This window comes from Amblyraja radiata, chromosome 9 (genome assembly GCF_010909765.2).
Source record: "Amblyraja radiata isolate CabotCenter1 chromosome 9, sAmbRad1.1.pri, whole genome shotgun sequence".
Lineage (NCBI taxonomy): Eukaryota > Metazoa > Chordata > Chondrichthyes > Rajiformes > Rajidae > Amblyraja > Amblyraja radiata.
This window is the reverse complement of record NC_045964.1, coordinates 41,673,208-41,687,056: the sequence shown is the minus strand read 5'-3', so window position 1 is coordinate 41,687,056 and position 13,849 is coordinate 41,673,208. Positions and strand designations below refer to the sequence as shown.

At 41.5% G+C, this 13,849-nt stretch overlaps 1 long non-coding RNA gene across 1 annotated transcript; it reads left to right on the top strand.

Moving 5' to 3' along the window:
- The first annotated feature begins 2,228 nt into the window (after positions 1–2,228).
- On the top strand, positions 2,229–10,858 carry LOC116977337. Its single transcript, XR_004413192.1, has 4 exons — positions 2,229–2,261; positions 3,291–3,292; positions 7,544–7,549; positions 10,849–10,858. It is a non-coding gene; the product is annotated as an uncharacterized LOC116977337 (long non-coding RNA).
- Positions 10,859–13,849: the final 2,991 nt, after the last annotated feature.

The following is a 13,849-nucleotide window of genomic DNA, read 5'->3' as shown; positions in this document are numbered from 1 at the left end:
TAAAAAATGTAGAAAAGTACATGAACAGGCCCTTCAGTCCACACGGCCTATGTGGAAAACAATAGAACTAATCTCCTCTGCCTGCACGTGATCCATATCCTTCCATCCTCTGCATTTCCATGTGCCTATGTAAAAGCACTGCCACTATCATATCTGCCTCCACTACCTTCCCCGGCAACTCATTCCAAACACCCACCACCCTCTGTGTAAAGAACTTGCCCCACACTTCTCCTTTAACCTTTGCCCCTCTTACCTTAATGCTGGGCCCTATAGTCTCTGACATTTCTTCCCTTAGAAAAAGGTTCTGACTGTCTACCATATCTCTGCCTCATAATTTTATGTATTTCTATCAGGTCTCCCCTCAACCTCCTACCATCCAGAAAAAACAATCCAACTTTGTCCAACCCCCTTCCAATCATGGCAGCAAATTGAAATGAAAGGTTAAATCTCAATAGATGAAAGTTGCTCTTTGCTATATATGTAGCGAGCAAGAGGAAATTTATCCCCTCTGACCATATGTGTCTTCCTGGCAGAAAGTTCTGACAGAGAGTTAATGGTCAAAATAAGAGATTAAAATATGGGAGACCTAGAAATATATAGCACTTTTCCATTTCACTCCCCCCAGAATTCCAAGAACTCTTTGCTGGTGGTGATGTGCTTCTGAAAGGTGTTCGCTTTTGCAATGCAGTGACGTTTATCGGCCGAGGTGACTTGATGCAATCACAGCAAATGAAGTCTAAAAGAAACAAATGACAATGTATAAGATTGGATAAGTCTGCATGCTGATTGATTGACCAATACGGCATGGAAACTGGCCCTTTGGCCCACTGAGCCAATACCTATCATCAATCACTCATTCATACTTGCTCTATGTTGCTCTATGTTAGCCCACTTTCACACTAGGGATAAATTACAGAGGCCAAATTAATATACAAACCCGCACGTCTTTGGGGTGTGGGAGAAAACCCGAATATCCGGAGGAAATCCACAAGGTAACCTGCAAACCTGCAAACTGCACACAGACAGTACCCGAGGTCAGGATCGAACCCGGGTCTCTGGTGTGTGAGGCAGCAGTTCTATCAGCTAGCTGTGACACTGTGTCACCCAGACTGTGCAAAAAATGACTATGGGAATAAAGGAATAATGACTGTATGAACAGAAATAGATAAGAAAGCTGTGTTTCCCTAAGTTAGTAAAAAGCCTTTTTCTCCAAGGATCGCCACCTTGTCTTGGTGGAGAAGCTTGTGAGTACCATCAATGCCAGCGACATTCCCGTGTGACTGCCACTGAAATATGATAACTCTATTGGCAGAAACAATGTTGCAGCAAATGCTATAAAAACAGGTTCCAATTGAGTCACTGCATGAAGCACTTTGGCAGTGAAAGGAAGAATATAAACGGTTCACAGCTTGTTCAGACAAAGGGGGAATATGGTCACTTCACTGCGCCATGATTAAAAAGGTTTTTTTTGTCAGTGGTCTAGTGAAAACTGTCTTATTTTCATATGGAAAAAAAATAATGGGGAAGTAAGAATAATAAATGCATTAATCTAGAAAACAATTAAAAAAAATCCAGAATCCTTATTTTGTTTTTGTAAAGGAAAACACTAACTGTTATGTACACATCAGGTTATGCTATATGAACAGAGAATCACTGAGCTTTGATACTTAAATTGCAATACAAAACATATAGCTGTTTTGTATAAAACTATGTAAGCAATAAAATATTATACATGTTTTTTTAAATAAAATAAAAGGATAGTAATTGTTTAGAGGGATGTGGGACAAATATGGGCAAATGGGTCTAGCTTAAATGAGGCATCTTGGTCAGCATTGACAAGTTGGGCTGCAGGGCCTGTTTCCATGATGTGACTCCATGAACCTGTGACTCTAATCTGTGTTGACAGAAGCTTGTGTTCCATGGGTATCAGTAGGGAGTACAGAATCACAGAATCTGAAGGTTGAGCAGAGAGAACCACCACGTGGTGACCTAGTTAAGAACCAACACATTTATTATGAAATTTGTCAGGTTTAATCCGAGAATGGAATGTATTCCTTGGGAGCAACAAGATGAATCTATACATTGAAGATAGACACAAAATGCTGGAGTAACTCAGCAGGACAGGCAGCATTTCTGGAGAGAAGGAATGGGTGATGATTCGGGTGGAGACCCTTCTTCAGACTGGGAGTAGGGAGAGGGAGATGCAAAGGAAGTGGAAGGCGAAAAATGAGTCATCAAAGGGGGTGAAGGTCAAGGAAAATGTAGAATAGATCATTGTTAGCTAGGAGAAGTTAACAATGAAGCATTCAGTGATAAGATTAAACCAAGGGGATGGTCAGACTGGTCGGAGAACTAGGAAGAGGGAGGGATGGAAAGAGAGGGAAAGCAAGGGTTACTTGAAGTTAGATAAGTCAATATTCATACTGCTGGGGTGTAAGCTACCCAAGCAAAATATGAGGTCCGTTTTCTCCAATTTGCGCTGGGCCTCAACTCTGACATTCTAATGTCCTCTCAATATAACATGATGTTATGCTGTCCTTACATTATTATATATATATCCGCATGATTTTTGTCATATAACACAGCCGGTTGTTGCTGTGATTGTTTCAAAACAGTCAACATTTTAATTATGTTTTGCTTTGCGACATTTTAATTATGTTTTGCGCAATTAAAACAAAATACTGTTGGAATGATCCATGGCTTCTTGGATAAAATAGATTTTGCTGAAATCAATGCAAAGAACTGCATCAAATGATGGAAGTCAGTTACTGCAACCAGCATTTATACAACATCTTTAACTAGTGAGACAATGCAAGGTGTACCATAGGTTTAGGTTTAGGTTTATTATTGTCACATGTACTAAGGTACAGTGAATAGCATTGTTTTGCATTATATCCAGAGATACTATTATCTATACATAAATACAATCGTCAATCTCAAGTATAATAGATAGAGCAGAGGAGAAAAAACAAGTGCAGAATAAAAGTGATATCAGGCACTGACATTGAGCCAGGGAAAAATATCAGGTGAAATAGAAATTTTTAAAAGGACCCACTTGGAGGAATGAAGAGAATTAGGAATGTTTAATTGTAATATGTTAGGATAATAGTGAAACACAATGACACACAGAAAAATTTGCGATTATCAAAATTACAATGTAATACTAGGTGACCATAAGAGTGTGAAATCCAAAGTCCACAGTACATCCAAAGACACCGTCTATCGAAGTTCTTAGTTGTTATGATTAGTGTTGTGCAGTGCTCAAAAGCCTGATAGTTGATGGGAAGAAGCTGTTCTTGAACCTGATGGACAGCTTTTCATAGAATCATAGAAAATAGGTGCAGGAGTAGGCCATTCAGCCCTTCGAGCCTGCTCCGGCATTCAATATGATCATGGCTGATCATCCAACTCAGTATCCTGTACCTGCCTTCACTCCATACCCCCTGATCCCTTTAGCCACAAGGGCCACATCTAACTTCCTCTTAAATATAGCCAATGAACTGGCCTCAACTACCTTCCATGGCAGAGAGTTCCAGAGATTCACCACTCTCTGTGTGAAAAATGCTTTTCTCATCTCGGTCCCAAAGGATTTCCCCTTTATCCTTAAATTGTGACCCCTTGTCCTGGACTTCCCCAACATCGGGAACAATCTTCCTGCATCTAGCCTGTCCAACCCCTTAAGAATTTTGTAAGTTTCTATAAGATCCCCCCTCAATCTCCTAAATTCTAGCGAGTACAAGCCGAGTCTATCCAGTCTTTCTTCATAAAAAAGTCCTGACATCCCAGGAATTAGTCTGGTGAACCTTCTCTGTACTCCCTCTATGGCAAGAATGCCTTTCCTCAGATTTGGAGACCAAAACTGTACGCAATACTCCAGGTGTGGTCTCGCCAAGACCATGTACAACTGCAGTAGAACCTCCCTGCTCCTATACTCAAATCCTTTTGCTATGAATGCTAACATACCATTCGCTTTCTTCACTGCCTGCTGCACCTGCATGCCCACTTTCAATGACTGGTGTACTATGACACCCAGGTCTCGTTGCATCTCCCCTTTTCCTAATCGGCTACCATTTAGATAGCAGTCTACTTTCCTGTTTTTGCCACCAAAGTGGATAACCTCACATTTATCCACATTATACTGCATCTGCCATACATTTGCTCACTCATCCAGCCTATCCAAGTCACCAGCTTTGTATCATCCACAAACTTGGAGATGTTGCATTCAATTCCCTCGTCCAAATCATTAATATATATTGTAAATAGCTGGGGTCCCAGCACTGAGCCTTGCAGTACCCCACTAGTCACTGCCTGCCATTGTGAAAATAACCCGTTCACTTTTTTCCCGATGGTAGGTGTGAAATGAGAGCATGACCAGGGTGGTGTGAGTCTTTGATGATATTGGCTGCCTTTTCGAGGTGGTATCTCCTGTAGATTATCTTTGATGGTGGGGAGGGCAGTACCCATGAAGGACTGGGCAGTGTCTACTATTCTCTGTGGTCTCTTACATTCTAGGGCATTCAAGTTCCGAACCAGGCTGTGATGTAACCAGTCAGTATGCTCTCACCTGTACACTAGTAGAAGTTTGATAGAGTATTCATCAACTTACTGAATCTCCTTAATCTTCTAAGGAAGTAGAGGCATCGATGAGCTTTCTTTGTGATTGCAATGACGTGCTGGCCCCTGGATGATAAAGAGGCAGAATTCTTTAGGGCAATGTACAGAGTTTCATCCTTGTTGAGTGTGATCAATAGTTGAATGTAAAATAAATGGGTAGATATAGGTGACCAGAAGCGGACAGCACAATGCTGCGACTCATAGAGCTGCTGCCTAACGGTGCAATGACCCGTGGTCAACCTTGATCTTCATTCCTGACTATGTGGAGTATGCACGTACTCCCTGTATGTAACTGGGTGGGTTTCTTCCCACATCCTAGAGATGCGTGACTAGGTGCATTAATTGGCCACTGTAATTTCCTCCTGATGTGTTGGTGAGGGGTAGAATCTAGAGGAATTTGATGGGAATGTGGAGAGAATAAAATGGGATTCATGCTGTTGGTTATTCGAAGTATTGGAATAATCAAGAATCAAGAAAAATCTAGGTCTTCTGTTTCTCATCCGCACTCTGCACATTCACAGCAATTTACACAGGCCAATTGACCTGCAAACCCACACGTCTTTTGGGATTTGGGAGGGGACTGGAGCACCCGGAAACTCCTGCGGTCACACGGAGAACATGCAAACTCCACACAGACAGCATGTGAGGTCAGGCACCTGAAGTGACCTTTGTCATGAAATGACTGATGTCCCGTGGTTAGATGGATATGTAGTTCAAGGGTTCAATGGTTCAATCATTTCTTTATTAATACATGTACCAAGGTACAGTGAAATACTTTTTTTTGCAAGACTATCACCATACATGAGCACAATCCCCCGATTAGTACAGAATACACGAAACAGCCCACTGATTCTATATGCAAGCGTCCCCATTTTGGTGCCATTTTACAGTCCCAGTTGCAGCTGGCCATAAAGGCCCATTACAGCTGTCACCTCTATTATGGCCGTCCCCCAATCATCGTCCCTCTCCTTGCATGATTTTCTTCAACCCTTGTTCCCAGAGGGGTGCCCCCTGCAGGCGACAGTGAGGGCGCGGACGGTAAGGGCCCCTGGTTCTTATTATTGGGCCTTTTGTCCAGCGTCCGTTGCCGATTCCGACCATCCTCCTCTCCGATTCCCGGCCTTCAGTGGTTGGAAGCTCAGGACATGGTCATATTAGGAAAGACAAATTGAACCTTAGTGATGTGTGGATAGATAAACCTGAAGTGAAACAACAAACATTGTGGCTAACCTCAAAGAATCTGGTCATCACATTATTTAAATAGAGACAATTTTGCTCAGACAAACGTCAACAATTCAAATGCAGTGGAGGTCAGGAGAATTAACGTTGGTTTAACTGCAAGATTTTAATCATTGGTAGAACCTGCAGCGGTACTTAAATTAGTAATTTATCACCATTTGAGCAATTTCCTTTCTGATTATTCTTTTTATTTAAACTATTTGAGTTTGAAAATATAAATAGCCCAGGAATTTGAGATACCATTTACGGAACCATGTGGCCGTAAATGTTCAGAACTTTCCAAATGTAACATTTGTCGTGACTGTTGTTGGAACGTCATGTTTTATTTCCTCAAATGGAGCAAATAGACGAAACAAACAATTCATGATGCTTTATTTTGAGAGTATAAGAATATTTATGAATGTTTGCTAAATTATCTAAAACATATGCCTACCACATATTTGATAAAATTGCCTTCAAGAGATTAAACATAAAAATATGTTGCTTTTGTGATGCATTTCATTAGGAAGCGAAGAGAATAATCCCTGGAGCATTTAATGGGACCTTAGTTTCTCATCATGACCATGGCTTGCAGGGTGAAATGTAGGACAAATTAGGAGGAACTTTAAGCTGAGAATAATAAAAGAGGGTTAGGCAGATCTATCAGTAGTAGTTGGACGGCACGAAGGCGCAGCGGTTTCTATGTTTCTAAAATTGTCCCCAGTGTGTGTTGGTTATTGTGCGGGGATCACTGGTTAGCATGGACTCGGTGGGTCGAAGAGCCTGTTTCCACGCTGTATCTCTAAAGTCTAAAATCCAAAGTTGGATTAGCCAAAGGGGATGTGAGCGGTTATCCAGTTGTGCAAAGAGAGAGAGAAATCAGAGTATTTTTCACAGTGGGTATCAATCGACAGAGGAGGTGCACAAAGTGGGAATGTGGACTATGTGGAGTAGAAGAATAGAAGTACGAGGCTGAGGCATTAGCCTATGTGCACAGAGGCAGAACAGTATTTACTTGCTGCCTCTGGATAGTCTTTATGAGCTGGGTGATTCTGTAAATAGCAGTTACGATTCAATGACATTGGGCAACAGACTTGATTGATTGAAATGATTGAAAGATACAGAATAAAAACAAGTCATTCTGAGCTAAACCAATCATCGATCACCCATTCACACCAGTTCTATGTTATCCCACCTTCAAATCCACTTCCTACAGACTAAGCCCAATTTCCAGAGGCCAATTAAGCTACAAACCCACAAGTTTTTGGGAGGTGGGAGGTAACTGGAGCACCCAAAGGAAACTCACGCTGTCACAGGGAGAAGGTATAAACTCCAAACAAACAGCACACAAGGTCAGGATTGAACCTGGTTCTCTAGCGCTGTGGGGCAGTGGATCCACTTGTTGTGCTGCCGTGCTGCTTTTGTTGCTGCCTTGAGGCAAAGACAGATGCCACAATATGACCCTGAGAGGTAACAACACATGCATTGAACATCCTTTACTGGAGAGCCATTCTCATGACCACTGGGAGATGCCATGTTGGTGTGTATGGAGGTAACAGGGCTAGCTCATATATAGGAGAGAGCTTGAGGAAGCCCCCAAGGATGCTGTCAGTGTAATATGAAGCTGAAGATAGACACAAAAAGCTGGAGTAACTCAGCGGGTCAGGCAGCATCTTTAGGGAAAAGGAATAGGATCGAGCCCTTTCTTCAGACCTCAGTTGTGTGCCAAAGAGATGAGCTCTGACCATGAAGCCCCAGGGAATGTGGTCTCCACATATGCTAACACTCTCCAAAATGACTGATTCCATTGTTCATATGGGTACATATGAAAATTAAACACGCTTGACTCTCACATTGTCTCTTGCCTCTTACATTTCCCTTTTAATAACACAACCTATTTCCTATTTCAGGCTGTGCACATTTCTGAACATGCTCTGTATCTTGCATGTACTGTAACAATAAAAAAGGCACCGGTTGTTTACATGATGCCCAGCAGTGAGTCTGTAAAATTGATCACAAAGGGAGTTGGAATTTACGAGGCAGAATCTAATTTAATAGAGAAATAGGCAGAGTGGCTCAATTCCCCATGGCTATTGCTACACAGAGAGTTGCAATGTAGAGTTCTTTTTTTGTCTTATTATCCCCAATTATAAAGGGCTACGTAAGCATGCAGGTACAGCAGGCAGTGAAGAAAGTGTTGGCCTTCATAACAAGAGGAGTTCAGTAAAGAAGCAAAGAGATCCTTCTGCAGTTGTACAGGGCCCTAGTGAGACCACACCTGGAGTATTGTGTGCAGTTTTGGTCTCCTAATTTGAGGAAGGACATTCTTGCTATTGAGGGAGTGCAGCGTAGGTTTACAAGGTTAATTCCCGGGATGGCAGGACAAGTCAAATGCTGAGAGAATGGAGCAGCTGGGCTTGTATGCTCTGGAATTTAGGATGAGAGGATATCTTATTGAAACATATACGATTTTAAAGGGTTTGGACATGCTAGAGGCAGGAAACATGTTCCCGATGTTGGGGGAGTCCAGAACCAGGGGCACAGTTTAAGAATAAGGGGTAAGCCATTTAGAATGGAGATGAGGAAATACTTTTTCACACAGAGAGTTGTGAGTCTGTGGAGTTATCTGCCTCAGAGGGCGGTGGAGGCCGGTTCTTTGGATACTTTCAAGAGAAAGCTAGATAGGGCTCTTAAAGGGCCTGTCCCACTTTCACGACCTAATTCACGACCTCTGCCGAGTTTGCCCTTGACTCATACTCGCAGCATGGTCGTCACAAGGTCGTAGGAGGTCGTAGGAGGTCGTATGTAGGTCGTAGCAGGCCGTGATGCTAGTCATAGGTACTCGTGGCATCAAGCAGGTTGGGGCATTTTTTCTAGCATGATGAAAAATGTCCACGAGTTAAAAAGTTCGTGAATTAGTCAAGTCAAGTCAAGTCACTTTTATTTCTATAGCACAATTAAAAAACAACTCTCGTTGGCCAAAGTGCTTTACATTGGTGGAGGTACTAACGTTATATAACATTGGTTCATAGATTAAGTACATACATAAATACATACATATAGCCCTCCTTCAGAGGACATCAAGAAAGGTTTGAGAGTAAAGAATTAGGTCGTGAAAGTGGGACAGGCCCTTTAAGACAGCAGAGTCAGGGGATATGGGGAGAATACAGGAACGGGGTACTGATTGGGGTTGATCAGCCATGATCACATTGAATGGCGGTGCTGGCTCGAAGAGCCAAATGGCCTACTCCTGCACCTATTGTCTATTGTTTATTTTGCATTACTAGTTTTATACTTACAACAAAAACTGGGCAGCAGATTTTGGCTATCATCATTTTCCTCTCACAACGTGTTAAGTTCTTAATTACGCTCCAGGTTTTAGATAAGCCTCTCACCAATGCAACATTACCAAGATTAGAGTCAGTCTTTTGCAGTCCTGTGTTAATTATTCTAACTGCTTTAAAGTTACACACGGTGCAATTCAACACACCGTGATGTATCAATCCAAATCACATTTGCTTACTTCTGTGTTCACTCTTACCGAGAAAAAAACCCCATCCTGTCCTCACAGCTTGCCCTAAGCAATTAACTGTAATCAACATTCAGCGCACTCTGGTCACACTGGAGATCAAGTTCGGTTTATTCCTACTGATCTGAAGTAAACCTGATTTTCTGCTGCACTTACATTGCATCTTCTTCCTGTGGGTGGCCAGGCACCATGTTGCACAGTCAGACATAGAATGTAAACCATTTACATAGGGCTTATTAGGATCAGCCTGATTTGCAAGCTGTCTGATTAGATGGACGGCATTTTCAACACACGTTGAGAGTGGAGTAAACATATTTGCACCACTTATGTAGCGCGCTGCCAATGTGGTACAAAAATCCAATTAACAGAGGGTGTATAAATGAGCTAATATGCATGGCCTTGAGAATTCATCAGTGTGGGCAGATAGTGATGCTCGTAAGCACTGCAATTGTCATTAGTGAATACACATTTGGTTGATTTATGGCTTTTCTTCAGATCAATTAACACTTAACCAACTTAAAAACTGGAAATAGCAATATGCAATATTGTAGACAAAAGGAGTTGGATATGCTGATTTACAAAAAAAATTCAGAAAGTAACTCAATGAGTCAGGCAGCATCTCTGGGGAACATTTCAGAATATATATAAATTAAATTTTTGACTAGACTTTGGAGATATAGCGTGGAAACAGGCCCTTCGGCCCAAGGAGCCCATGCAGATCAGTGATCACCTCGTACACTTGTTCTATCCTACACACTTCGGACATTTTACAATTTGCAGACACCAATTAACCTATAAACCTATACGTCATTGGAGTGTGGGAGGAAATTGGAGCACCTGGAGCAAACCCACACGATTACTTAAACCAGGGAACATAATTCAATGTAAGCCTAAATTATAATTAAGAATGATAGTCTCTCATGAGACAGAATCTCCAGCATTAAGAACGATGAGTACAAGATGGATGATTAGCCACTGCCCGCTAAACAGAACCAAGGGCCATTAACAGTAAATTCTATTTTCTCTGTAACAGGAGCCAATTTCGATTACCTTAACTGTAGTTTAGTTTAAAAATACAACATAGAAACAGGCCCTTAAGTTCACCAAGTTCACACCGACCATCGATCGCTTGTCTACACCAATTCTATTTTATCCAACTTTCTCATCCACTCCCTATACGTTAGGGGCCATTTAGAGAGGCCGATTAACCCACAAACCTGGATTTTTAATGCTCAATGTGAGGGAACTTTGGAACAAAGTGGCTGAGTTTCACTCGGCACAAGGAGATGCGCTCAGATGTGGGTCTGATCCTGGAAACATGGCATCCACCCTGGGGAGCATCTGCTCAGGTTTCCAGCATGACACAATGAGCCAGAATCAGTTGTCCAACCTGGTGTAAAAATTCAATGTTCAATTGTACAGCTTAAAAAAAGCATAATTACTGGATTGCACACACAAGGAACCTCAGATTTGGATACTTGCTTGAGAACACAACGTACTAGAGTCACAGTGGGTCTGGCAGCATATCTAAAGGACTTGGATAGACGATGTTTCAGTCCGGACCCTTCTTCAGGCATAATTGAAGTTTCAGATTGCAGAAATCGTCTCCTTCAAATATATAGTGCATGGGTGAGTTTCTTGGGAGTCAGTGGACAGCATTCAATGTCCACAACAAATGCATTAACCTGAATAACTTCCCCGTCTCAGATGGCAATGTAGTGTGAGTGTGTCACTGTGGACGATACCTCGGCCACAATGACATATGCCTCATTTTGGGATCCATTGTTGTTATCTTGACTAGGTTTTACTCTTAATGACGTAAGCTTGTCAGCTTTGTCCAAAAGGCTCATACGACTAAGAGAAATAAATGCTCTCCATTGCAAACATCACATTTTAACTACAGGTTATGAGAGGTTGATTTCATCTTGCTCAGCCAATGTTTCATCAGTTTTTAAATTTACTCATGGTCTGTCACAATTATATTCTAAACACACTTTGCAGCATCTATAGAACTAGAAATTAAATAGGTGCTTAGGAACAGGTGACAAAGTACCATTGAACTATTGAACCATTGTATACAAGTAATTATTTTTGCAACAATAACTGCAACTAGCTATTTATCCTATATTCTATCTACTTCTGTACCTCACCCTCTCTTTCAGAATGTGTTTGTAAATTTTTCAGGTACTCCTGAATTTTATTTCATCAGAATGAAATAAAACTGGAACGAAATGCCAGAGGAGGTTGTCATCTTTGAAAGACATTTGAACAGATACATGGTTAGGATAGAGGAAGAATGGACACACGCAGGCAAATGGGATTGGTATAGATAGGCATCATGGTCGGCATGGACGAGTAGGGCTGAAGGGCCTGTTTCTGCGCTGTATGATTCTCCAACCATTTGGTTACAGAGTGTTGGATCAACTCCAAGGGTTAGTCAGCATCTCAAGAGGGCACGGGTAGATGACATTTCAGGTTGAGACCCAAATTGCAGATAACCTTACCCTTGATTAGTAAGGGCTTTAGGGGTTATGGGGAGAAGGCAGGAGAATGGGTTCGAGAGGAAAAGATAGATCAGCCATGACTGAATTGCAGAGTAGACTTGATGAGTTGAATGGCCTAATACTGCTCCTACTAACTTATGAACCTGGAAGGGGAGGTTTACAGACATCCTGTAGAGTGTGCTGTTGTCCAGGCCACGATTCCATTATTTCAGTTCACCCTACATGTTTCTCAGTTGCATTTTGACACAACATAACCATCATCAGATCAATAGTCCAGAATCAGATTTCCTTGCTGGTGCATAGTAACTGCCAATACTCACAACCGTGGTAATAATTTACTGACATGGTTTTTATCCAAAATCACACAGAAGTACGTAAAATTTACATCCTTGAAATGGACATTTGCCTTAATTGGCCTGTGATTTAAGACCACATAAGTCTTAATCTTAATAATGAATCTATCCAACAAAGCAGAGGACAGGCCTTTTCTCCCAATGTCTCCCTCAAACCATCAGTCACCCATTGACATGGCACTTATTTTAATCTCTGCACATTCCTATCAACTCATTCCTGAATCTATCAGACACTGGCAATTTACAGTGGTCAATTAAGCAACAAGCCCACAAACTTTGGATGTGGGAGGAAGTTAGAACTCCCAGAGGACAACTATAATATCATAGGGAGAAGAGCAACCCCACCAGAGGTAAGGATTGATCCTGGGTAGTGGGAGCTCGACTCTACCAATACCACTGTGCCATCCTTTTTCCACACTGAAGACAACTGAATACAAAATCATTGCTGCTTACTCAGCTTCCTCTCGGAAATATATATATTTTAATGTCAACCAGTTTTGTGGTAATGAATTCCACATTTTAATCATTCGCTGGATTACAAATGTTTCTTCCAACTTCCCATTTGTTTTTATTGGCAATTAACTTTTATGATGCTTTCCAGTTGGAACCATGTCTTTATTTTCAATAAGATATTCAACTATATCCTGGTCCTTGAGTCACCTACTCTGGGCAAGAGACTGCGCATCTACCCGATCTATTCCTCCCATGATGTTAAACACCACTATAAGATCACCCCTCATCCTCCTGCACTCCAAGTAATAGAGTCCCAGCCTACTCAACCGCTCCCTATAGCTCACACGTTCTAGTCCTGACACCATCCTCGTAAATCATCTCTGTACCCTTTCCAGATTGACAATATCTTTCCTATAATATAGTGCCCAGAACTGAACACAATACTCTTAATGTGGCCTCACCAACGTCTTATACAACTGCAACGTGACCTTCCAACTTCTATACTCAATACTCTGACTGATGAAGGCCAATGTGCAAACGCCTTTTTGACCACCCGATCTACCTGCGACTCCACCTTCAGGGAGCTATGCACCTGTACCCCTAGATCACTCTGCTCTACAACACTACCCAGAGCCCTACCATCCACAGACCATGTTAGACTTCCCAAAATGCAACACCTCGCATTGTTCTGCATTAAATTTCATCAACCATACCTCAGCCCACTTGGCCAATTGATCAAGATCCTGCTGCAATTTTTCACAGCCAACTTCACTATCTGCAAAACCACCCACTTTTGTATCATCTGCAAATTGTAATGCCGTAACATTGTAAACCAATATTCTGCACTTGAGTATTTTTCTCTTTGCTGTATCTGTTGTACTTGTGTATGACATGATTATATTCACATAGAGTATGATTTGATGCTACTGGGTAGCATTCAAACAAAGGATTTTCACTGTAATTCGATATACATGACAATAATAAACCTATACAATACGATATATTTGAAAAGTGCAGTTTAGTTTCATACTATGATACAGAACAATTAATTTGTGGAATGAATTTTGGAGGCAGGTTATAACACAATAGTGAGTCTATAAATAATGTGCTGGTAGAGGAGATTAGTTCAGCTTGATATTATGTTCAAAAGGGAACTGCAGATGCTGGAATATCGAAGG